Below are 26,230 nucleotides of genomic sequence, written 5' to 3'. Positions count from 1 at the left end.
TGATCCTCTGGCTTCAACCTCCCCAGTAGCTGGGATTATAGGCACCTGCCATGGTTCCTTTGATATTACCTTGGGGTGCATCTTCCCCAAGGAAACTCAAAGAGAGCTTAAATAACTTGCCCAAGCACGTACAGATAGTTTCCAGCACCTTTAAAGCATGAATTCCCCTTAAGGGAAGAAAGAAAATGTCAATTTTATTATTTATGTTTTCAGGGGAAGAAAATGCTATTTCCTGAGTCTACAGTGATGAAAACCTGCTACATGACTATGTGGGGTTCCAGTGCGTGGTAGAGAATCCTGCAACCCATTCACATTGCCTTGGGGAACCTGTGTGTGTGCGTGAAAATGATTTAAGTGTATTCAAATGTGGGAGGGAAAACAAAAAGGATTATACCTATTTATCTCTTTAAAAGCAACGGCATAATATTAATTTGTTTTACTTTGTTCTTTTTCTTTTTTCTTTAATTTTATTTTACTTTAAGTACAGGATGTGTATTGTCTATTAATTACAATTTTTAAACACTGCATCACTCTATATGCCTTTTCTTGGCAGGCATGCACTCATAAAGCACTTGCTTCAGTTTCGTTAATTAAGAAGATGCTCAAATCCCAAAACATGTTTGGCTCTGTATATTTTAAACTAACAGTTGTTTGATTGGATTTATGCGGGTACATACATGAACCTTCACTCCTTTGCTAGTGCGGACTGGAGATGAAGGTGTAAGAAATCAGAGATAACGTTAAAATTAATTTGCTCCCTCAAAATAATTTTTATAAGTTACTATTCACATTCTTTGACATGTGCTGGCCTTGGGGAAGACAGGGGAATGAGAACAACATTTGTTTAGTTTTCACTGTGCCATGCACTTTACCTACTGAAGTTTGTAAGGCATTTTTCCTCTTCAGTCTCATTTGGTTTTTATGTGGCAATTTTGCTCCTGGTACAAAGCACAGCTGTGACATCAGAGGGGCCCAAGTTCAAATTCTAGCTCTAGAACTTAATAGCTTTGGGGCCTCGGACAAGTTACATAATACCTCTAAGCCTAAGTTCTTTCATAAGCTGTTGCAAGGAAAAAATAAAATACTATAAGTAAGCATGTAGCACAGGACCTGACGTAAACATTGCCTATATGATTGCACCAGGGCCAGGGCCAAGGGGAGGTGAGTGAGGCAAAATTTAAGGTGCAACGTTTAAGGCAAACTCAATTATCAAGATAAATAGTATTTTAATGCAATATTTAAAAAATCAAAATTGGACCAGGCACAGTGACTCACACCTGTAACCTCGGCACTTTGGGAGGCCGAGGTGGGTGGATCATGAGGTCAGGCGTTCAAAACCAGCCTGATCAACATGGTGAAACCCTGACTCTATTAAAAAATACAAAAAGTAGCCAGGCGTGGTGGCACACACCTATAATCCCAGCTACTCGGGAGGCTAAGGCAGGAGAATTTCTTGAACCCGGGAGGCGGTGGTTGCAGTGAGCCAAGATTGCACCATTGCACTCCAGCCTGGGCGACAAGAGCAAAACTCCATCTCAAAAAAAAAAAAAAAAAAAAAAAAAAATCGAAATTGATGCAAAATATCCATGATTAATAAAAAATGAAAATTTTCAATAAGGACAGGGTCAATATTCCTATTTTTCTTTGCGTGGCTTCAATATGACTTGCTATGGCACTGTATATCACAACCTTATGTGAGGGGTATTGGCATTTCTTTTTTGTTGTTGAACAGAAGTTCAAGTTGTTTTTTTTGGTTTTTTTTTTTTTGAGACAGAGTCTTGCTTTTGTTGCCTAGGCTGGAGTGCAATGGCACGATCTCAGCTCACCGCTACCTCCGCCTCCCATGTTCAAGCAATTCTCCTACCTCAGCCTCCCGAATAGCTGGGATTACAGGCTGCCCCCACCACACAGGGCTAATTTTGCATTTTTGGTAGAGACGGGGTTTCTCCACGTTGGTCAGGCTGGTCTCGAACTCCTGACCTCAGGTGCTCTGCCCACCTCAGCCTCCCAAAGTGCTGGGATTACAGGCGTGAGCCACCATGCCTGGCCCAAGTTGTCTTTTAATTCTACCTATGAGAATAACTGTCCAATAATATACTACTTGGCAAAGAAGCCAAAACAAGAGTGTCAGTTTATGTGAAGTTTCATTGTCTAAACTGTGGTGTCATGACTAGCTAATAATATAAGGTAGCCCATGAATGTTTGCTGAACTAGATTGAACTGAACCAAAGTGGTAAAGACTATATATGTGTGTGTATATATATATTGGCCTATTTCCTGAGAATTGTTAGAAAGAAAAATTGTTTCAAAATCAATGTGCAATAGAATTTTCTATAATGCTTTTCTTGTCTCTGAATTGGGTTTTGGATAAATCAGTTTTATTATGAAGCTATTTTAGGATTTCTGGCCACTAACTCTTCATAAAAAGACTTCTTTCAGACTTCACTCTTGAAAGTGTTATGTTGAGGGCTCGGCTGTATGCTATATAAATATACCCTGAGGCTGAACTTGCCCTGTTCTGTACAACCGCAGTTATCTAAGTTAAGACGTAAACATTATTCAAAGGATCTTCCCAATATTTTGTGCTTTCTCTGCTGCTTGTACCTTAGTTGTAGCTACTTTAAAAAAATTATTGTGAGATGGATTAGACACCAATTAATTCATAAGCAAAACATAATATTTGAGAGAATGAGCCTATACATGAAGAAAAAGTATCACCAAAAACAACAAAGCCAGTTGTAGTTTATTCAAAACATATGAAAAATCTATAATTTCTATAAATAAAAAAGGACAAAAGGACTTTTCTTTTCTTTTCTTTTTTTTTTTTTTTTTGAGACGGAGTCTCACTCTGTTGCCCAGGCTAGAGTGCAGTGGCCAGATCTCAGCTCACTGCAAGCTCCGCCTCCCGGTTTTACACCATTGTCCTGCCTCAGTCTCCCGAGTAGCTGGGACTACAGGCGCCCACCACCTCGCCCGGCTAGTTTTTGTATTTTTTTTTTTAGTAGAGACAGGGTTTCACTGTGTTAGCCAGGATGGTCTTGATCTCTCGACCTCATGGAAAAAAGGAATTTTCTTAATTCTATATTACTATTGGCAACAAAAAACAGTCATAAAGAGTAACATATTGTGTTTATTGGCTATTAACCCAAGTTTTTAGTTGGTTATTCACAGAATAGTGTCCCAAGGTCTGCACCCCATCTTTGTTCATTGTAAGATTTCTCTTATTTGATGAAACAGTTTATTTTATTTTTGAGACAGAGTCTTGCTCTGTCGCCCAGGCTGGAGTGCAGTGGCGCGATCTCGGCTCACTGCAACCTCTGCCTCCCAGGTTTGAGCAATGTTCATGTCTGTCTCCCGAGTAGCTTGGATTACAGGTACCTGCCACCACGCCCGGCTAGCTTTTGCATTTTTGGTAGAAACGGGTTTCGCCATGTTGGCCAGGTTGGTCTCGAACTCCTATCTTCAAGCTATCCACCCATCTAGGCCTCCCAAAGTGCTGGGATTACAGGTGTGAGGCCCCGCAACCGGCCCGATGAAACATTTTTAAAAAGGAAAATGGATATGGTGATAATGAAAGGAATGGTAAACTTTAAATTGAGTTACTCAGTGCAAAACAATCCATTGTGCTCTCCTTGTCTGCAGACCTACAACTGTATATAAATATGCAGAAACTATTTTCCCTTGTCTTAAAAACATCCACTAGGCACTACGGATCTCTCCATGGATATTATTTCCCACCTTCTTTACACTGCTGAACTTCTCTAAAGAGCGACCTACACATTTTTCGCATTTCTACAACATCCAGTCTTTTCTTTTTTCTTTTTCTTTTTCTTTTTCTTTTTTTTGAGACAGAGTCTCACTTTGTCGCTCAGGCTGGAGTGCAGCGGCGTGATCTTGGCTCACTGCAAGCTCCGCCTCCCTGGGTCACGCCATTCTCCTGCCTCAGCCTCCTGAGCAGCTGGGACTACAGGCACCCACCACCACGCCCGCCTAAGTTTTTGTATTTTTAGTAGAGATGTGGTTTCACCGTGTTAGCCAGGATGGTCTTGATCTCCTGACCTCATGAGCATCCAGTCTTTTCTTAACCCACAGCAATCTGATAACTAAAAAACACTCCTGAGGGTCACCAATGACTTTCTATTCACTAAATTTTCTTGGCTTTCTGCAGGGCTTGTCCCCTGGAAACTTTCTGCCCTTGAGCCTTCTCACCTGTGTCTTCTCTGACACTGTCCTCACCCTTACATCTCTGGGTCTTCCTCATTGCTCCCGGTGGGAACCTTCTTCCTCCTCCTGGTCCCTACATATGACTATTCCTTGTGGTCCAATTCTTTAGCATTCTAGTATTGAGAATGAACAACGTGTAACACACCTCCCAGTGGATCTCAACAAACCACGGTGAGAATTGCTGAGGACTAAACAAAGTGCTAACTCTTTATCCATCCCGAACTCACCACGGCATTGGCCTAACTGCTTTCCAGTCTTCTTACAAACACCACGTTGACCTACACAAGCCCTTGACCTCTACCTACCTAGAGGTGCCTGCTGTGTGTATCTCATCTTCATGACTAATGGCAGTGAAGGGACACAAGTAGAACCAGAGCCCTGCCGTGGGATAAATCACTTAATTCCAGCCGGGCGCGGTGGCTCATGCCTGTAATCCCAGCACTTTGGGCAGCTGAGGCAGGTGGGTCACGAGGTTAAGAGATGAAGACCATCCTGGCCAACATGACAAGACCTCATCTCTACTAAAAATACAAAAATTAGCTGGGTGTGGTGGCGCCCGTGCCTATAGTCCCAGCTGCTCGGGAGGCGGAGGCGGGAGAATCGCTTGAACCTGGGAGGTAGAGGTTGTAGTAAGCCGAGATCACGCCACTACACTCCAGCCTGGCGACAGAGCAAGACTCCGTCTCAAACAAACAAATAAACAAACAAACAAAAAAGTAAATTCCCACCCAGTTGAGCTGAGTGTGGTGGCTCACTCCTGTAATCCCAGCACCTGGGGATGACGATGTGGGCGGATCACCTGAGGTCAGGAGGTCAAGACCAGCCTGGCCAACATGGCAAACCCCCTCTCTGCTAAAAATAAAAAAGTTAGCCGGGCATGGTGGTACACGTCTGTAGTCCCAGCTACTCGGGAGGCTGACACAGGAGAATCACCTGAACCCAGGAGGCAGAGGTTGCAGTGAGCCGAGATCGAGCCATTGCACTCCAGCCTGGGTGACAGAGTGAGACAGTGAGACTCTGTCTCGAAAGAAAGAAAAAAAAACTGATTTCCATGGTGTCTAGCATAATACACTGCACAAATTATTTGTATTTAAATGACTGCTTTATAAATAGTCTTACAGCCATCCAGTTGATAGAATTGTTCTCTTTGGTAATTTTTTTGGTAACCTTTGCAGCATAAAATAATTTGTGATAAATCATGGCTTTTTAATTGAAGTAATGCAAGAAAAACTCCGTCTCCTGTAATGAGTTACAATCAAAGCGATTCTGGAGAAAATGGATATTTCATTGCAATTTAGCCTACAGAAATAGGGAAAGAGTTGGAAAGAAGCTAGTGTAGGCTTAATCATTGTGCATTAAAGTTTGTCCCCTTGGGATTCAAAACAAATCACTTGGAAAGAAAAAAAATAGATAAGAAGTGGAAAGTCATGGGCCTGATTCAAGACCACGTTGAAAGCCCTGTTCTTATTGAGAAATTCATGTTTTGAAATAATTACTAATACAATTATTTGTCTTATTTGCTAATTGGTATGATTTTTACAAAGGAAATGAAAGTCAGTCTAAATAGAAGGTGCCTACATATGGCAAGAGCCCCTCACCTTCCAGGTCCTCTCCTTCCCTACCTTTGAGAGTGACGGAGTCTTGCAGCAAATGAAAAATCAAAATTCGGTTTTGATGGCCAGAAGTAAGAAGGCACTTCCTCTGTTTTATAGGTACTCCATTCTGAGGAATATTAGGATCTACTACTACTCTCCCAGGAAGCCAGGAATGGGTGCCTTTGAGGCTCTGGCACCTCAAGTAGTAGAGGGGGTAGGGTCGGTATTGGGGTGGGCGGGAAAAGGGTAGAGTAATAAGAAGAGGAGGAAACAAGACAGAGGGGATGTCATGTGTCCATCTGAGATGCTCTCCATATGCACTGACAGGCACCCCAATGGAGACAGGCAAGAAACATTTTGAACCTTTTTCTAGACTCTTGGTGATGGACTCTAGGTTTGAATGGGTACTTTCTGCTAACACATGCACACCTTTCCAGATGTTGTGGCAAGTTACAGCCAGAAAGTCACTGGGAAACTGAATGACAGTGTCATCACCACGACATAGGGTCCAATTCAATATGTATTTACCTGGTACGTACCATGCACCAGGCAGTGAGAATCTAACCCAGAGAGGAAAGAATAATCCTTGAGCTTTTGCAGCACCAAAGAGATGCTGTTAGATCAGATCTACACATCACAAGACTCAAGGCAATTTCTCTCCTGGTCACAACGGCAGTGTTACATGTGTCTGTGATTATTTGGTGAATGCTTGTCAGGCTCTAAGCTCTTCGAGCAGAAAGTGATGTCTCTTTTTTTCATCTTCACCATTGTGTCTCAGGGCTAAGCATAGTTTCTAGCACTTGGCAGGCATCCAATAGATACTGTTGTCTGAATGAATGTTACAGATGCACTAGCGCTTTGTGGAGGGTATTAGCCCGTTTTACTGGTGAGGAAACAGTCGCAGAATGCCCAAGATCACACACAAATAACAGTCTTTAATACTAACAGCCCCTAAATAATAATCCTGCAGGAGCGAGGATTCCAAAAACGCTCAGTCGAATCCACAGTTCGGGTTCTTCTACCATGTCGGGCTCCTTCCCCTGGGTTGGAAGGGCTCAGGCTCCGGGTAGACAGACAGGATCCCCTGTGCTGGGTAAGTACCAGTGTGTGCGGAGGAGGCACAAACCAGATGAGGCGAGGCGGGCAAAGGTCGTGTCCCCCTCAACTCCCCTGAAATCCCGCCCACCGAGAGGAAGAACAATTATGAGCGAATGGGCTTGTGCGTCCTGATGAGAATCCAAAATCGAGAGGAAGGTGGAAAGAGCCAGGACGCGCTGGGAGGGGATGAAGCTGATAGGAGAAGAAAGAACTGGGAAGAGGAGGAGTGTTCGCGGTTCTTTCTTGCGTCGTGTCTGCTGCCATGAGACGCGATCCTGGGTCCTAACTGCAGGTGTCAAGGAGATTCAGTAAATTATACTTGGCAGCCCAGGAGGGTTCGTTCACCTGCACAGGTGGGGCGTCACGGTGGCCTAATCAAATAACTTCTCCCCAATTTGAGGTGAGGCGGGGGAGATAACTATTTTTGTGGGAAAGTGGCTTAGTAAATAAGGTATATTGGGGCTCTGGAGAGAATTGCAATGCCACCACCATGGCTATGATCTCCATCAGGCACCATTTCGACACCTCTCCAAATCAACCATCCCTACAACAGGATTTATTTTCCAATGAGCGAAATCCCCGCCCGCCAACTCCAAGGCTCTTGGATGCGAGCTCTGTGGGAAACAGCAGCGACGAGCAGAGGCTATTTTGGGTGTGGGAACGAGGAGGGAGGAGGGGCGGCGCCGCCAGGCTGGGCGCTGGTGCGCGGGGAAAGCCTCCAGCTCGGGCTGCCACGGCAACCGCGTCCAGGCAACGCGCCCGGAAGCGGCTCGGGCGGCGCGCGGCGGCTCGCGCCCCCCGGGAGCCGCGAACCCTGCCGGGCCGCGCGCCGGGCCAGGCGGCAGGTGCGCGCTGATTGGACGGCGCTCCCCGCGGCGCGGGCCCGCAGCCGGGCGCCCTGCTCAGCCAGCGCCAGCGGCCGCCGCACCCAACCGCGCCGGTGAGGACATGGGCAGCCGTGGCGCGCCCGCCCCGCGCGCCGGTGAGTGCCGCGCCCCGGGAACCCCGGCCGGGCGGCCTCCGGGGCTGGGCGGCGGGAACTCCCTGGGACGGCCGGTGACCTTGGGGCAGCGCTCAGGAGATAGGCGTAGGGGAGAGAGAGCTGCGCGTGGCCCATGTGACATGCCGCGGGCGAGAGGGTTAACTGCATGTGACGCGAAGGGCTGAAGTTGGGCACAGAGCGCAACTGGCGTTGCATTTTCGCGGGGGCTGCATGCTAGCGAACCAACCGAAGCCCGAGGGACTGTTTGGGGGAGCTGGGGTGGTGCACGGATTGCCAGGGGTAAAGGCGAGTCAGCCGAGCCACGACTCAGAGTGAGTGACCTTGGGTAGGTTAACCATCTGCTCTTCCGCCTCTTCGCTTTTTCTCATCTTTCAAAGGAGGGGCTAGGGAGTCTTTGCAGTTCCAGAATGCTGTTGTGCCATCCTACTGCGAGCTGAGAAAGAGCCCTAAAGTACGGTTCTGCAGGTACCGGAGATGCAAAGCTTGACCATGTTTATTCTAGGAGGGGTTTCCATTAATTGGCTCCTAAAGTGGCAAGAAATGTTATCGTTGTCTGGAAGATTATGGAGCAAGCAGTCTGTGATCCGGAGAAGGGCTTCTTAAGATGCACAGGTTAAAACCTCTTAGGTGCCCGAAAGACATGAACAAAATCAGGATTAATGCTCCTAAGTTCTTTCCTGTAGTTAATCTAATAGGAAACTTTGTATTTGAACAGGTAAAATCAAAACCCAATCGTGGCAGGCAGCAGCAAATTAAGTGAGTCATTTCTTCAATGTGCACGAGGTTTATGTGTGTGTGTGCGCGCGTGTGTGTGCGTGTGTGCGCGTGCGCTCTCGTCCTCTGCTTGAAGTCTGTGTACGGCAGTGTTAGAAATTATTTCATAGGAGTAACCAGAAATAACGCTAGAATGATTCGAATCCACAAAAGTGCAGCTCTCTCAGCAGCAGGGGCAAACATTTGCAACTTACTTTTAAAATAAGAGTTAGGTTTGTAGAGTAAATATATTCTTTATTGAGAACCATCCCCAGGTTTGCACACTGTATCTGTCTTCTGTGCCCTGTCACTGAACGTGTGTGTGTGTGTGTGTGTTGGGGGGCGGGGGGATTCCGTGGCACTTATCCTATTTTTAGCATTGACTGATACTAAAAAAGACACTTAGGCCCCCTTCCATATCCACTAACTTCCCTCTTCCACGGAGGAGAAGGGAGGAAGTACCCTCTCACAGGTATCCCTGGTTGCCCCTTCTGACTTGCTACTTAAAGGCTACCCTTGATTTTCATTCGAATCTGATTTCATCTGTATAAGAATGTGGGTTGGGAAGACACAGTTTCCAATGTTAATGAATAAGCTTCTGCAAGCTTGTTTACCTGAGGGCTTAATAACCTTTAATGTGTTACATGTTAGAAATCTGATAGCATATGGACAGAAAAATCCTGAGTGCCCAGGGATTCAACCACGAAGCCCTATCAACCCTTTAATGAACCACACCACATGGTGCTTGGAACCCTCGTTAGTGCATTATTCAGCCTCCTCTCTCTGCAGGCCACTAGGCTGTGTTGCTCCGACCTGGCTTTCAATGTCTTGTTTCTTGTATCCTGTAGCCACACTCTTGCATTTTCATTTTTTCTGTAGCTGAGCCCACCTTCTCTCCTGAGCACCCGAGCCTAAGTGAACAACTTCCTGCAGAAGAGCCTTTTCTAGTGTCCTCTGCCGCCTCACCAGAGTAGGGAGGCTCTTCCACTTGCTCCTTAGTGCTGCCTCCAAACCAATGCACCATCACCAACCAAGTCTCTCGGAAGGTAGTGCTGTCTGCTTATGCCCCTACCCTCCTTCTTATCTTCTGGTCCAGTGCTTCCCAAACCTCGGGGCTCCTCAGAATCACCTGGGACATTTTGAAAAACTTGATCTTTAGACTCCCTCAGATATACCAAATTAGAATCATTGGGGGCTGGGGTAGGGTGGGGGAGTAAGACCTAAAAATCCCTATTTTAAAAACAAACCCCAAAAGGAGGAGCAGCAGGAGAGGATGAAGAGAAGACAGAACTCTCTGGGCAATTCTGATGTACACCCAGGTACAGTGGGGATCTCTTCACTTAATGCTACAAAAAAGTGATAAACAAAAAACGTGAGCAGCCAGCTTCGTTCTCTTCTCTGCTTTGTCTTTTGCCAGGGACTTTGGGATTTCTATTGAAGCTCTCTTAATTCTTTGACCTTGAAGTTCCTCAACATCTATTCCTGTAGCCTCAGTTACCACTGTGCTTCAGCTAACATCTTGGACTTATTCAGTTTTGAGCAAGACTGAACCTTCAAAATCTTGAACTTGGACTTCAGCCTATTTAGCTGATACTACCCACATACTGCTCTGGATTTTAACCATCGCCGAGGATCCTGATCCCTTAAGCACTTGCTCTTCCAATCCTTCAGCCACTCTGTGACTCTATTTCTTCACTTGGGGCATGTAGGTTGCTAGCCATATCCGTTCTGTCTGGGATCCCAGAATCCTTTGTTTCAATGTGTTGGGCTTCTCATATTCCAGTCCTCAATGCAAAATCACCCCCCTTACTTGTTCTTCTCCCAGCCTGCCACATTATCCAGGAGGAAGTCACAAAGACTTTTGGACAGGTTCCATTGAAAATTTACGTTGACTCTAATTTCACCAGATAAATTCCCACTTTACCTTCCTCAAGGCCCCCAAGTGTCTTTCTCTTCCTCTCTTTGTCCTTTATTTCCTCTTTCTCAAAGGAAGAAAATGTCTACAAGTCCCCTCCCCAAGGTTAATCCACATGCACTTCACACTCTTCATTCTCTGGTCTTGATTCCTTCCTTCTCACCTCTTTTGGGAACTGGCTGCATTTGTTATTCCTCTTCTCTAGTGTCTTTGGTCCTTCCCTACTCTGCCCCAGCCCTTACTCCACCATACGGGTCATCCTCCCCATAACAAACTATGGTAGGGTCCTCGCTCTGTGCAATAGAATTTTCTGTGGTGAGCAAAATATTTTATATCTGCACTGTCTCATAGGGTAGTCACTGTCCACATGTGGCTCTTCAGCACACGAAATGTGGCTAGTGTGACTGAGAACCAAGTTTTCCATTTTAGTAAATTCTAAACTAACTTAAATCCAATTGAGGTAGTCCGATAGGGCCAATGGCTCTTGTATGGGTCAGCACTGTTCTTGACCCTGCTACTCTGTTGAACTGTCCTCAGGTTGTCTTCTTTGTCCACTAACCTATTCTGGTTTCACCCTCATCTTTCTGTTGAAACTGCTTCCTTGGAGGGCTCTGGCATAGGTGTCCTGGCTGCAGATCTGAGGCCTTTGCCCTGTCCTTCTTCTCCTTGGTCCCTGCCCTGCGTCTCCTGGCAGCAGTCAGCCGTTTGTGCCTCTCTCTCTCCCTGTCTCCATGACACTGGTTGTCCAGGCATACTTGAACCTCATTTGTTTCGTTTTTCTTCCTGGCCTGTAGACACAGGGATGCTGTGAGATCCTGTCCTTGGTCTTTCTTTTCCTTTTCCTCTTCCCTTCTCCCTGCCCCAGCCTCCCCTCTGAGCCCGCCGTAGTATTTAAAGAGCACTGGGTGCTTTCCCCGCGCCTCACTGGGCGCCCTCGCCCACTTGTACTACTTCCTCTAATCCTTACTCCAACTCTGTGAGGCAGAGACTCTGATTACTCCCGCTATGTAGGTGCAGAAATTGAAGTCGAGGGAGATTTGAATAACTTAAAGAAAACACTGCTTTCAAGGAGCAGATCTGGGAAAGGGACTCCACCAGTCTGACCTTAGAGTCCCACTTTTAACCCTGTTTACTCAGGGCCCCCAGGTACCTTCAAATCTATATTTTGGGCCCTGAGCTGTCTCCCACATTTCATTCAGAATGTAATACTCAGAAGCCTGGCTGCTTTGTCTCTACCTTGTCATTCTGGCTTCTGTAATCATTTTTCCCCTTTTTAAACCTTTTACTTTGAATAATTCAAATTTATAGAAAAGTTGCAATAATTGGCCAGGTACAGTGGCTCATGCCTGTAATCCCAGCCCTTTGGGAGGTCAAGGTGGGTGGATCACCTGAGGTCAGGAGTTCCAGACCAGCCTGGCTAACATATAGTGAAACCCCGTCTCTACTGAAAAAATACAAAAATTAGTTGGGCATGGTGGCGAGTGCCTGTAATCCCAGCTACTCAGGAGGCTGAGGCAGGAGAATTGCTTGAACCCAGGAGGTGGAGGTTGCAGTGAGCTGAGATCATGCCACTGCACTCCAGCCTGAGCGACAGAGCAAGGCTCCATCTCTAAAAAAAAGAAAGAAAAGTCGTAATAATTAAAATAATTCCCAACATACCTTTCAACCAAATTCTCTAAATATTAATTTTTAACACACTTGCTTTACCTTTCTCACTCTGTCATATTCTCTCATTCTCTGTCTCTGTGTCTGTGTGTCTATGTGCTTATGCATACACATATGTGTACACACACACACATACATACATACATATGTTGTCGTTTTCCCTGAACCATTTGAGAGTAAGTTGTAGACATGGTACACCTTTGTCCTCCTAAATACTCAAGTGTATATTTCCTTTTAAAAAGGACATTTTCTTGTATAAGTGCCAAAATCGGAAAATTAGCATTAAGAGCTATTATCTAATCAACAGGCCTTATTCATGTGTCATCTATTGACCTAATAGTGTCCTTCATAGCAAAAGAGGAGAAAAAAAGATCTTTATTGTTTTGTTCTGTTTTTGAGACAGAGTCTTGCTTGGTTGCCCAGGCTGGAGTGTAATGGCATGATCTCGGCTCACTGCAGCCTCCACCTCCCCGGTTCAAGCAATTCTCCTGCCTCAGCCTCCCGAGTAGCTGGGGTTACAGGCACCTGCCATCATGCCTGGCTAACTTTTGTAATTTTGTAGAGATGGGGTTTCACCATGTTGGCCAGGCTGGTCTTGAACTCCTGACCTTAGGTGATACGCCCGCCTCGGCCTTCCAAAGTGCTGGGATTATGGGCGTGAGCCGCCGCACCTGGCCAAAAAAATCTTTAAAAAAAAAGATGTTTTCTGGTCCAGGATCCAATCCAGGATCTGTGTTACATTCGTTATCATGCCTCTTTCATTTCCTCTGATCTGGGACAGTTTCCCAGTCATTCTGTCTCTCGTGAACCTTGACACGTTTGAAGCGTGCAGTCCAGTTATGTAGTAGAATGCCCTGTAGCTTGGCCTTGTCTGATGTTTCTCATGAGTAGTGGAGTGTGTCCCTCTCAGTGCATTCCTTGATGACATTAGTGCCGTCATCATCTTCTCTGTAACCAGAGCTTGAACATCAGGGGTTATTCTGACTTTTTGTTCCTTGCACTCCCACATCCAGCCGGTCATTGGGTCAAGTTGAGGTGTTCCCTGCACAGTCTCCCTCCATTTGTGCCTTCCTTTCTGCTCCTACTGTCTCTCTCCTGTTTGGGGCAGTTGTGGAGTGAAGGCCTGTGCACACTGGCCTCAATCGACTGTTCCAGCCTAATCGGCCACTGCTTAACAAGAGGAACCCAAGTGTCCCATAGTCCTCAGCAATTGGTATTTCCTCTGCTTTGCCCCCTCTCCACCCCTTCTCATGCTGCTCTGAATTCACATCATTTACCCCTTTGAATATCAGACTCAAATGCCTGTTCCTCAAATGCTTTTCCTGATGGCCCAGTTCAAACTGATCCTGCCTTCTGCCCAGTGGCACTGGCCAGCGCCTCTGTTCTTGCACAGTGGCTTGCTAATGTTATTTCCCTGCAGAATGGAAGTTCCTGCAGTGCGGGGACTGCCTTCTTCAGCACTGTAGAGGCTCAATGAATATTTGTTGACTGGACTAAATTATTTGATGAAATCATTAAGCAAGTGCACAGAACAACCATGGAGCTGTGTGCTAGCACGTGGTATGCGATGGTGGATGTGAGACCCATGCTTTACCCGAAGAGTCAGGTGGGTGTTGGCTCAAAATAGGATCTTTTTAGTAAAACGGTGGATAATTTGAGAAGGCATTTTCATTTTGTAAGTGGAAAAAATGATTCTTCCCTGATGACATCTTAACGTCGTGTGTATGTGTCAAGACAAAGAAAGAGCGTATTTGATTTTTTTAAAAAAGAGTAGAGAAACTAACATAGCGTATTAAAAATGGCCCATTTAGTTCTTCACACGCCAAATGAGCAGCTGAATGTGAGAGGAGTAATTTCTCCAGCTTCCTTCCTCCCTGGGAGCCCTGGAGCCACCTGCCTCCTCTGTCTGTCTTGCCTCCTCTGTCTCCTCTGCTGTCCTTCAGCCTGCCTCCCCACTCTACTCACTGTTTCTCTCTTCCCTTATTTCACTCTTTCTGTCTGTTCCTCTCTCTTAATTTTTCTACTGTTCTCCCTCTCCCTATTGACTATTTTATTTTATTTTTTTGACTTATTGGATGTGGTTTTATGTTCCATGAGTTTTTCCATATAAAAGCAGGTGATTTTTGCAAAAAGAGAAAACCCAATTGGTTTTTATGCTTTGGTGGTCTTTTGTCGACTCCCTTCCATGCTCAGTGGTTCTTGTTATTTTAAAAATGTAGTTATCAGTGATAATAAAATGGTTTATCGGAAGGAACATAATTACCTCTTTCTGGTACACCAGGAAAATTACTAGGAATGTGCTGGTTGATAAATATCAAGAAGCCTAAAATTTTCAGTTGCTGCCAAGGGAACATTGGTACTTGAGGTTGAAAATCAGATTTCAGTGTGGTGAAAACTCAGATTTCCGGGTGGCGAGCTGCTGAGCTTACTGGGAACTTCAGTCTTCCTCCCTGAAGGTGTCTGCGTTTGCTGACCGGTGGTCACCCCCTGCCCCACTTCAGAACGCGTTTGTGGAGATGACATTCTCTCTGGATGAAGCAACTACAGAAGTGCAGGCAAGAGATTCTGCTGCCGTCGCTGAGTGTGGCTTAAATATAAAGCATGTTTATGTGGGAGAGAATGTGTGGGGGTTGCTTTTGCATTATGGAATTCTTAAAATTGTTGAACCGGGAAGATGTTATTCAGAAACCCCTGGTGCCTTCAGCTTGTTTTTTGTTTATTTCAGGTTTCTTTTTTCCCCCATTTTTAATTATCTCTGAAAAAACTCAAGAGTCCTCCCCTGCTCCTAAAATAGTTATAAAATTAATGTGCTGTACTCAGGTCGTTACTCCACGTAAAAGAGTAGAAGACTCCCATGTTAAGCAGAGAAGTCCAGCCTCCTCTCTCTGAGTGTGAGAAAAAGGGCATAGACTGGAGACTGGATCTTTCTTCTGAGCCTGAATTCTTAGCTTTTCAGCCAGCGATTCATCGAGGGTAGAACCAAAAGTCACCACCGGCGTTCTGTCTGTACAAGAGTACACAGAATCGTGCCTTCCCCTCCTAGTTTAGTAGGTAGAGAGTTTACATGGGCTTTTAATAATATTTTTTCTCTTCTAGCTGTTGCACTTGGCAGATTTCTTTTTTAACATTTGGTTATGTGTCTTTTCTAATGCTAGAAAGAAAAGTTGCCAAATATTGCTGTTGATTATAATAAAACAACCTAAAAGTGATGACTTCTTTTTTGGTGTGAGTGTCCGGGCACACTGCGGGGTGACCTCCAGCCTCCCGCCGAGCTCACAGCTGGAAGGGCACCTTCAGTCAGCAATCGATATGTCATTTGGGTAGAGCAACTCAATAATGAAAACAGTGGGTCTTCCCAAATTAGAAAAACAAAAAGGCGAATGAACGAATATGTATGAGTGTCCTGTGAAGAGGCGCTGTGCTAGGCTTTGTGGAGATTACAGGTTCTTGTGGGATGTGGTTCCCGCTGCCCTACAGCAGCTCAGCTGGGGAGACATAATCCATGAAAAGTTCAAATAACAATAGAAGATTTAAATAGCATTTCAAAATAGCTGTTATTAACAGAGGAGAACAAAAACCAATCTGTTTTTGCAAGGGTTCTCCTAAAAATGTTAACATCATTCTAAGCTGTGGAGAGGGGATTGAAGCAACATCAGTGACCAGTCACTGGGTTCTAGGGGTCTGTCTATAAATCTCTCTGGACCTGACAGAGGCCATGTGTGTATTGCAGATTGACCACCTCCCTTCAATTATGCAGAAATCTCTGCACTGGCTGGAAGAGCACTGTCAATGGTTTAAGCATTCTAAAGTTCACCTTTGTGGGTCAGAAACACATCACCCCTCACCCTTCTACCTCCAACAGAATTCCCTTTATGAATGTGATAGAATGGAAGGGAAAGAGTGCAAGTCTTGCTAAGTGGACTGAAGGTCATTTTCACAAAGGGCATTGAAAGTATCTCCTCTGGGACCCCGTGGAGGGACTTGCACTTTTCCTGGAACCTCAAGTTTTTGGAATACTGTGCTGGCATCACTCCAGAACCACTGGACCTGTACAACATGCTGATTCCCTGATGCACAGGTGATCCAGGCTTCAGTCCCAGCTTTGATGAGAGCACCAGCCTCAAGCCTTGTTCTGTGCCCACAAGGAAACGAAAGTAAAAATTGATAGCAAACTTACTTTAACTAAACCATAGTCTTTGCAGCCCAGAATCAGGCTTGTTTCTTGGTTTTGATCACTGTAAATGAACGATTTGTGCTTTTTATTGTTATTGTCGTTCACTGGTTCATTCTTTTCTTCAAGAAGGTTTTATTTACATTTGTGTCATTGTGAAAATAGCACACTTGTTGAAGTGTTTTGAAAATTAGGAAAAGCAGAATAAAAATGTACCCAGTGCCACTATTTACATTTCGATTTATTTCTTTCCACTGTTTTAAAAGATATGACTATACTAATACTTCTAGTGCTAGAGTCCTTGCCTCACCCTCTCCAAGATGGTTGTAGGATTTCTGGATTGCTGAGGTGATGTACAGTTGCAAAAATGTCAAGATGTGTCAGGTAAGCTACATCTGCTGTTGGCCTAAGGACACATGTTTTGGTGTGAGGATGCCCAGTGTCTTAGAGACCACGTAAGTCCTTGATGACGTACCCAAGTTTCCCTAGATCAGCCTCACAGCCATAATGCCATGTGCATTCGTCAATATGCTAGCCCAGTATATTTCTTTCAAGGACAGCTCAGCTATTCTCAAAAATTCTGATCAGGAGTGGGGAGAGGTGAGCTGCCTATGAAGGAGACAGAGTGTGCTTATTTGCACTGTTTTCATTTCCTTTGCACATGATTTGGAGGCACTTCCCCAATTGGGACAGTGTAGTTAATTTATGGAAAGCTCCTGCTACTAGCATTGGTCCTTCCTTTGGCCTTGTCAATCTAGATACATTGGCTTGGGAAATTAGGCATCCTGACCTCAGTTTCACAGCCCTCTTCCTCCTTTTACCAAAGCACATGATTTAGCCAGATACCAACTATCCACACCACAGAGATCATTCCAGCAATTTGGCATGGGGAAAGTTGGTAGGAGGATGAGTGAAGGGAAGGGAGGGGGAAACAGCGTTAAAGGTAGCCTCAAGACCATGGAGGGATCTAGGAGGGAGGAGGCCTCGGATACAGGAGAGAAGGAAGGCAGATAATTGGTGGCCTGGGCACTCAGCAGGGCAGTGGTTACCTTGTCCTTGACTTTGAGTCTCCTGCCTCATCCATCTTTGCTGGCCCATGGTCAAGCAGTCTTCTCACTGTGGGGAGAAAGAGAAGGGGGAGGAGCAAGAGGAGTAGGATATGGTAATGGTGCCAGTGGTAGTGGTGGTGGATAACTTCAACATTTGCAGGGTTGGCTGGGTGTGGTGGCTCAGGCCTGTAATCCCAGCGCTTTGGGAGTCCTAGATGGGTGGATCATGTGAGGTCAGGTGTTTGAGACCAGCATGGACTACATGGTGAAATCCTGTCTCTACTAAAAATACAAAAATTAGCTGGGTGTGGTGGCAGGCACCTGTAATCCCAGGTACTCGGGAGGCTGAGGCACAAGAATCACCTGAACCCGGGAGGTGGATGTTGCAGGGAGCGGAGATTGCGCCACTGTACTCTAGCCTGGGCCACAGAGCGAGACTCTGTCTGAAAGAAAAAAAAAAATTGCAGCGTCCTTTAAACTCATGAGTCAAAATGTTTGCACCATCTAAATTGTGGTGCCTTGGAGCAAAGCTCTGGTTCCCAGGCCCTGGTTATAATTCTAAATAATGTGTACTATTGTATATTGTAGGATGTTTAATAAGATAGATAGATAGATAGATAGATAGATAGATAGATAGATGATAGATAGATAGATAGATAGATAGATAGATAGATAGATAGATGATAGATAGATAGATAGAGTGTACTATAAATCCAACTTGGTGGGTTTTGTTTTTTCTTTTTTACCTTAGCATTATAGCAAGGACATAAATACATAAATATATTCTTAGCAATTTTTGTTTTTTAGTTTTTTTAGAGACAATATCTAGCTAGCTCTGTTACCCAAGCTGGAGTGCAGTGTCATGCAGCCTTGAACTCCTGGGCTCAAGCAATCCTCTTGCCTTAGGCTCCTGAGTATCTTGGACTACAGATGTTCACCACCATGCCTGGCTAATTTATTTTTTATTGTTATTTTCTTGTAGAGACGAGGCATTGCTATGTTGCACAGGCTGGTCTTGAACTCCTGGCCTGAAGCGATCATCCTATTTCAGCCTCTCAAAATGTTAGGATTACAGGCATGTAATCCACATGCCTAGCCAGCTATTGATATTCTTTTGAGTGGATGTGCTGTGTTCTGACTGCTCTCCTATTCTTGGACATTTAACCAATAGCCATTTATAGAAAAATTATCATCTAGTCAAGATCTCATAGTATTAAGTATGGATAAAATGCTTTAAGGGTAGAGATTTCATGGGGATTAGTTACTTTGCCATGGAATTCCAATTTCATGGTCCTAGAATATATAGGGCAAGAGTGAGTTCTGTACATCCCCTGGAGTGTCTAACAATTTGACTCCCCTTTGAACTCTTGGTTTACACATTTTTTTAAGTGGGGGCAGGAAGAAGTAATTTCTTTCTTTTAAATTGACACAGTGAAAAATTAAGTGTAAGAAGTAAAAGATACATTTAGTCAAAGCTCCCAGTGTTCTGTCTATTCCTGTCTATTTTTCACTTAGAAAGAAATATGACCCTGACTTGATATTTGTCATTTCCACGTTCATCTTTAGATGTTACAGATTTGGCATATTACTTGGCATATTTTAAACCTTTATAAAATAACATTGTATAGTGTTCATATCCTTCTTCAGCTTACTTTTTTCACTTAATATATTTGTGAGATTCATTCACTTTGGGGCTTGTAATTATAATTCATCGTTTTCTCTTTCTTTCCTTTTATTTATTTATTTTTTTGAGACAAAATCTCACTCTGTTGCTCAGGCTGGAATGCAGTGGCGAGATCACTGCTCACTGCAGCCTTGACCTCCCCCGGCTCAGGTGATCCTCCCACTTTAGCCCCTTAGTAGCTGGAACAATAGGTGTGTGCCACCACACCCAGCTAATTTTGTTTTTTTAATGGAGATGGGGTTGCCATGTTGCCCAGGCCCACTCCTGGGCTCAAGCCATCTGCCACCTCGGCCTCCCAAAGGGCTGGGATTACAGGCCTGAGCCACTGCACCTAGCTGCTAATTCATTTATTTTCAATCCTATTTGTTCTTTCATTGCATGAATATGTCACAGTTTATTCCTCCATTTGCCTAATGATGGGAGTTCATTCCCACCTCCTCATTTTTTTGCTGTTAGAAACAATGCTACCTTGAGTATTCTTGCAAATGTCTCCTTAAGAGCACATTTGGAAAGTTTTTTGAGGATTCGTTAGTAGTAGAATTATTAGGTCATTAGGTTTGTTCATCTTCAGCTTTACTAGATATTGAACACTGCTTTCTAAAATGGTAGTATCAACTCACGCTCCCCATCTGGTGTTCCTGTTCCATATATATTCTTGTCAACACTTGATCTTATCAGACTTGATTTTTTGGCAGGCTGATGTGATGAAATGGTATGTCTGGGGGATTTTATTTCTTATGGAAAATTAGATTTATTTTATAATTTGCTTCCATTGGCCAGAACAGAACCAACGTTACATATATTAAAAACAACAATAACAACAAAACTTTTTCAAGTGCTTATCCTTCAATATTCTTTTAAGATTTGCCAAGCAAGACAGCCATTTGGAAATCTATTTCGACTTAAAACTTAGATTATAAAATAAATATTCTATTTCCAGTGAACAGAATTACACCTGTGTAATTTGGTATTAGAATCTCAGCTGACTCCAACTGCCCACTGAGTGCAGGTGACTGTCAGTTGGCTGGTCTCTGGATGCTGTATTCTCTTGGTTAGAAGCAAGTCACAGGTCCCACCCACACTCAAAGGGAGAGGACCATGCAAGGTGTTAACACCAAGAGACAAGGATGGTGTCAGGCGGGGTGGTGGGGGGCACCTTATGAGTCTGTCCACCACAGCAGGGACCATTTTTGATCATCATGTTTCAGCATCATGGGTTCCAGTGTCATGGGTTTAGATCAGCATTGTTAGGGTGATCAGAGACTATCCGGAGGCTGACTTACCCAGCCTGGTTCCCGTTGGAAGTGAAATTCCGACATATTAATTCACATCGAGAAAAGTAGCTGGCAGATAGACTTAGGCTTGTGTTTGCCAATTCCTGTGTACTCTCCTTTTATGCACAGCTTTATGGGAAGCTAAAAGATGTGGTTGATGAGTATGGACTCGGGGCAAGGAGTGAATAGGATTTTCTTTACGCTAATGTCATTGGACCATGAGAGCCTAATGCATCCCCCTCTATTATAGAACTTTTCCTGCTGCCCTGGATTCTTAGGTCCTTGGAAACACCAATAATTTTTTTTTTTTTTTTGAGATAGAGTCTCACTCTATCCAGACCAGGCTAGAAGGCAGTGGTGTGATCTGGGCTTACTACAACCTCTGTCTCCTGGATTCAAGTGATTCTTCTGCCTGAGCCTCCTGAGTAGCTGGGATAACAGGTGTGAACCATCACGCTCTGCTAATTTTTGTATTTTCAGTAGAAATGCAGTTTCATCCTGTTGGCCAGGCTGGTCTTGAACTCCTGACCTCAAATGATCCATCCACCTCGGCCTCCCAAAGTGCTGGGATTATAGGCATGAGCCACCACATCTGGTCAGCAATGTGTTTTGTCTCTTCAAACTCTGCTTTTAGTAGACATGCTGTGTATACCATCCTCCTTTCTGGTTGCACATTCATTCTTGAGCCAGAATATAATTCAATTGATTATATTCAATAGCATGAAATTAATTCAATTCAGTTATCTCTGCTGGACATTCACACACCCAGCAAACATTTACTGATCAGCTTTGATGTGCCAGGTGCTTGGGATATAGCTGTGGACAATACAGCTCCTCGTGGAGCATGCAACATAAAGCCAAAGATGGATATTGAACTAGTATGATGAGTGCTTGCTGATTTCAGTAGTGAGTGTCAGCAGTGTCTTGGATCATTTTTCTAAATCAGGTGTTCCCATCTCTTTCTGATTCTTCAGATTTCATTGTCAGAGTCCCATCTTAACTTGGATTTTGCAGTCTTCCCCATTGACTTTCTACACTACTTGCATCACTTTGTAGAGCAAAGGAAAGGAAAATAAGATACCAAAAAACTGAACTAATCCATGATTGTAAATGCTATTTCAGTGAAAATGTCCATCATTAAGAGGCTGGCTAACAATTATGGTAGATCCATTCAGTGGACTGTCATGCAGACATTAAAGACAGTGATGTAGGCTGAGCGTAGTGGCTCACACCTATAATTCCAGCACTTTGGGAGGCCAAGGTGGGAGGATTACTTGAGGCTGGGAGTTTGAGGCCAGCCTGGGCAATATAGTAAGACCTCATCTCTGTAAAAAAATTGAAAAATTAGCCAGATATGGTGTTACGGGCCCGTGTTCCCAGTTACTCTGGAGGCTGAGGCAGGAGGATTGCTTGAGCCTAGGAGTTGGAGGCTGCAGTGGGCTATGACCAAGCCGGTGTACTCTAGCCTGGGTGATAGTATGAGACCCTGTCTCACAAAAAAAATTTTAATGGTGATGTATATCTTTACATATTGACGTGGAATCATGCTTATGATGTAGTGTCAATTCGTAAATGCAGCATACACATAGTCTATGAAGTATTATATATTTATTTATTTTGAAACCGGATCTCACTGTGTCACCCGAGCTGGAGTGCAGTGGCATGATCTCAGGTCACTGCAGCTTCCAACTTACCAGGCTCAGGTGGTCCTCCTACCTTAGCCTCCTAAGTAGCTGGGACTGTAGGCATACACCAACATGCCTGCCTAATTTTTGCATTTTTTATAGAGATAGGGTTTTGCTATGTTGGCCAGGCTAGTCTTGAACTCCTGAGCTCAAGTAATCCTATTCCCTTGGCCTTCCAAAGTGCTGGGATCATAGACATGAGCCACCGCTCCTGGCTGAAAGTTTTATTTTAAAAATCAGATAGGTATTTTATCAGATGTGCATAAAGGGACATTAGCCAGGAAAGGGAAAGGAACCAACCCTTGCTGGAAGCTTATCCAGTGCCCTAAGGCCAGACACTGTTTTGGATACTCCATAGCCTCCTGTGGCTAATGCCTGGTGATGCAGAGGCTGAGGTCCTAGGTTCAAATCTCTGCTCTACTTCTCCATAGCCACGTGATGTTGGGCCAGTTGCTGAACATTTCATAGTCTCTTTCCTCTGGTTCAATGTTGATAAGAAGAGTAATCCTTTACAAACAATTTGATGATAAATTAAACTAATGCACATAAATGTGCTTCGTGAGTACCTGACCTTCACGAGTAAGCAGTTACTCCTTACATTATGTGTGAGCAGCTGTTAGTTATGTGACCCCCAACCCAACCAACTCAGGTGGGCCCGCTGAGATCATACAGATAGTGGGGAAGCCAGGATTCAAGCAAGAGCCTTTCTGATCCTACCAGCATGTTTTCTATGAGAGAAAAATACATTGGACTGTAGTTGTGTAAAGGGAGAGTGAGAGAAAGAGGGATGAGAGAGACAGTAGAAGAAGGAAAACAGGCAGGAAAAATGAGAAGTGAAGAGAAAGGGCAAAGGAAAATGAAGAGGAATCAATGGCAGGGAAAGCAAAAAAAAAAAAAAAAAAAAAAAAATTGTGAGAGAGGAGGCAGGGAGAAGGTAAGGGAGAAGAGCTGGAAGAGGGTAGGGAGGGAGGCAAGAGGAGAGAGAGGAATGAGAAGCCCTAGGTGAATCTCCACGCCTCTCCTGCTACTCCAGCCAGATCCCATCTCTGGGCTGCCTGAATTCGCAGTCTAGTCACCAGGGCCTTGGGCCTGCATGCACCGCTGTGCCTCCCCATCTCCTCCGACTCCTGCCTGCCTGGGAGGCCCTTGCCTTCCACCATCCCACAATATTCTCTCACTCCTCAGGGCCTGCTGTTCAAGTCCAAAGGCCTGAAGGTGCTGTTGGAGGTGAGTTAGAGAACAACTCCCAGCTGTCTTTCCAGGCAAACGTTCCACTGTTCCCGCCCTCTATCCTTTCACTCTGTTTTTAGCTACAAGGAAATAGGGTTTTCTTTCACCATATTACAACCACTTTATTCATAAATGCTTTGCCTATTTTCTATTCCGATGGTTGGGCATAATGTATCAATCCTATATTTTAATAGTGAAATGAAAAATTAACTTTTTACATGATTGATATTCAACTCTTTAGTAAAAATTGTTATTTTAATTTGTTAAATTCATTTACCATTTTACATTAAAATGGTACGGCAGGTTTTTCTACTCAGTGTCACGTTACTTATAAAACTATAATAATTGGCATTAATGTCTTCTTTTTCATTAAAATATTAAAATACTCATCTCTATGTATATCTACTTCCTTTTTTGTTTCTCCCTTTATAGAATCCTCATAATCACAAATAATGATTTTGATTTAGATAATAGCAGTTCACTTTAGTCTTCTGTGAACTCTTGAATTCTATTTATATATTGCATATTTGGGGCATTTGGATTGTTTTTCTTTTTTCTTTTTTTGAGACAAGGTCTTACTGTGTCACCCAGGCTAGAGTGCAGTGGTGCATTCATGGCTCACTGCAGCCTTGACCTCCCAGGCTCAGGTGATTTTCCCACGTTAGCCTCTCAGGTAGCTGTCACTACGCCCAGCTAATTTTTTTTTTTTTTTTTTTTTGTATTTTTTATAGAGACAGGGTTTTGCTATGTTGCCCAGGCTGGTCTCAAACTCCTACGCTCAAGAAATCCTCCCACCTTAGCCTCCCAGGTGGGACTACAGGTGTGTGCCACCATACCTGGCTAATTTTGTTTGTTTGTTTGTTTGTTTTATAGAGATGGGATTTTGCCATGTTACCCAGGCTGGTCCCAAACTCCTGGGCTCACCCTAGCCTCCCAGGTAGCTGAGACTACGGGTGTGTGCCACCACACCTGGCTAACTTTTTTTTTTTTTTTTTTGTAGAGACGGCGTTTCACCATGTTGCCCAGGCTGGTCTCAAACTCCTGAGCTCAAGCGATCCACCCACCTCAACCTCCCAAAGTGCTGGGATTACAGGCCACAGTGCCTGGCCCCGGATTTTATTTTTTCTTATTTTTTCCCATTCTTTTCTTCTTGCTTTACCTACGTGTCCCTTCCCCCAACTTCTCTCAATTTTAAAACCGTATAAAGTGGAGATTGTTTAATATATTGTTTAATATAGTGGAATCACAGCACAATCAAAACAGCATGAAACCCAGACCTGTGTGATAAGGTTGTAGACAGACCTGTGGTATCAGTGGTGAGATTTACAAATGTACAGGAGATGATAACCTCAGGCAGCTAAGCCAGAATTAACAACAGAAAGATCTGCAAACGATGCTTGGGAGGTTATTTAATCCTGTGACTTATTCATTATCAATCTTTATTCATCTGCAATATAGATCCCACATTCTGGCAAAGGTTCGTGATGCTAACAAACCAAGCGACCTGCCAGATATGCAGATCCTCACCAGATTCATAAAGGGCACCCATTCTGAATAATGTGTCTTGTGAGCTCATACCTTATGAAATTTCTTGTCATAGAGCTGCATAGCGCTTAGGAGGGTTTGCTTCTGAAAAGCCATCTCCGATAATCAGTGGTGTGGCTTGACTTTTGTGGCTCTGTTCAGGTAGATGAAATGACCTTCAGAGAAGGGGATGCCAAAGTCTCCATTCTTTCGGATACTTATTGAGTGTCTAATATTTGGAATTCAGTCTTGGTAAATAATTATACTTTTTAACTAAACTGTATTGTCTTGTATCTTTATTGCTGCACTTCTGATCTGGAAGTGCTGGTCATTCACTCAGTCATTAACAAACACATATGGATACCTCTAGGTCAGCCCTGTGTCTATTAAGATTCGAAACATGCCCATATGGAGCGTGTGGTTTAGTAGGGGAGCTTGACTATTAAACAACTAAAAAGAATAGAGCATAATAAATAGTATATAGACAGATAAAGAGCTGGAGAAATGCAAAAGTGAGAACCATTTTATAGACTGGAGGGGCTAGTGAGGCCTTAAAGAGTGCATGAGTTTTCTAGGCTGGCAGGGGTGGGAAGGGCATTTCCCATAGAGCGCATGCAGAGGCGTGATAGGAGAGTGCAGGACATCCAAGGACGGTGGTGGATGGGGTGGCAGGGAGAGGGTTCCGAGTGACTGGAGCAGGTGATTGTGGTAAGGAGTGACCAAATATGAAGCTGGAAGAACAGGTTAGGCAGGCCAGAGCATGTTGAGAAGAAAGGAAGTAGAGGTTGGAGTGTTGGAGAGAAGGTGTAGAACAATCTCTCCATCCCCTATTTTGGGAAAGCCTACTCATTCTCATCAGTTCTTCCTGACCTAGCTCTACCCAGGAAAAATCGACCCCTCTCCTGTTTTCCCTCTCCATGTGTTTTTGTTCATAGGGTTAGCCACTTAACCCATTGTTTTTGTTTGTTTGTATTTGAGACAGAGTCTCCTCTGTTGCCCAGGCTGGAGTGCAGTGGCGCTATCATGGCTCACTGTAGCCTCAACCTCCCTGGTACTCAGGTGATTCTCCTGAGTAGCCTCCAGAGTAGCTGGGACTACAGGTGTGCATCAGTATGCCTCGCTAATTTTTGTATTTTTTGTAGAGATGGGGTTTCGCCATGTTGCCCAACTGGCCTCGAACTCCTGGGCTTGAACTCCTGGGCTCAAGCAATCCTCCCACTTCGGTCACCCAAAGTGCTGGGATTACAGGCATGAGCCACGACCCATTGTTTTCTGGTTGGTTTAGATGACTTCTCCTGAGGGAAGGGATTTTTGTTTTTCCTAGTTAGGTTACTTAATTACCTAATAAATGCCAAATACA

The 26,230-nt window shown here is 44.3% G+C and overlaps 1 protein-coding gene across 7 annotated transcripts in view; it reads left to right on the top strand.

Moving 5' to 3' along the window:
* The window catches only part of FAM81A (family with sequence similarity 81 member A), a 159,087-nt gene that overhangs the window by 60,551 nt on the left and 72,306 nt on the right, over positions 1-26,230 (top strand). For 2 of the 7 annotated variants that reach the window (XM_023228662.1, XM_023228667.1), the window contains exons 1-2: positions 7,714-7,899; positions 8,636-8,676. The exons of 2 other annotated variants lie outside the window; for them this stretch is intronic. The gene's annotated coding sequence lies outside the window, so the exon portion shown is untranslated. Of the gene's footprint in view, positions 1-7,713; positions 7,900-8,635; positions 8,677-26,230 lie in introns of those variants that run through there. 3 more of the 7 variants (XM_023228661.1, XM_023228664.1, XM_023228663.2) reach the window with 2 other exon arrangements.

Source organism: Piliocolobus tephrosceles, chromosome 6 (assembly GCF_002776525.5).
Source record: "Piliocolobus tephrosceles isolate RC106 chromosome 6, ASM277652v3, whole genome shotgun sequence".
NCBI classification, from domain to species: Eukaryota; Metazoa; Chordata; class Mammalia; order Primates; family Cercopithecidae; genus Piliocolobus; species Piliocolobus tephrosceles.
Note: the sequence above shows the minus strand (reverse complement) of the source record. Positions and strands in the feature narration are given on the sequence as shown.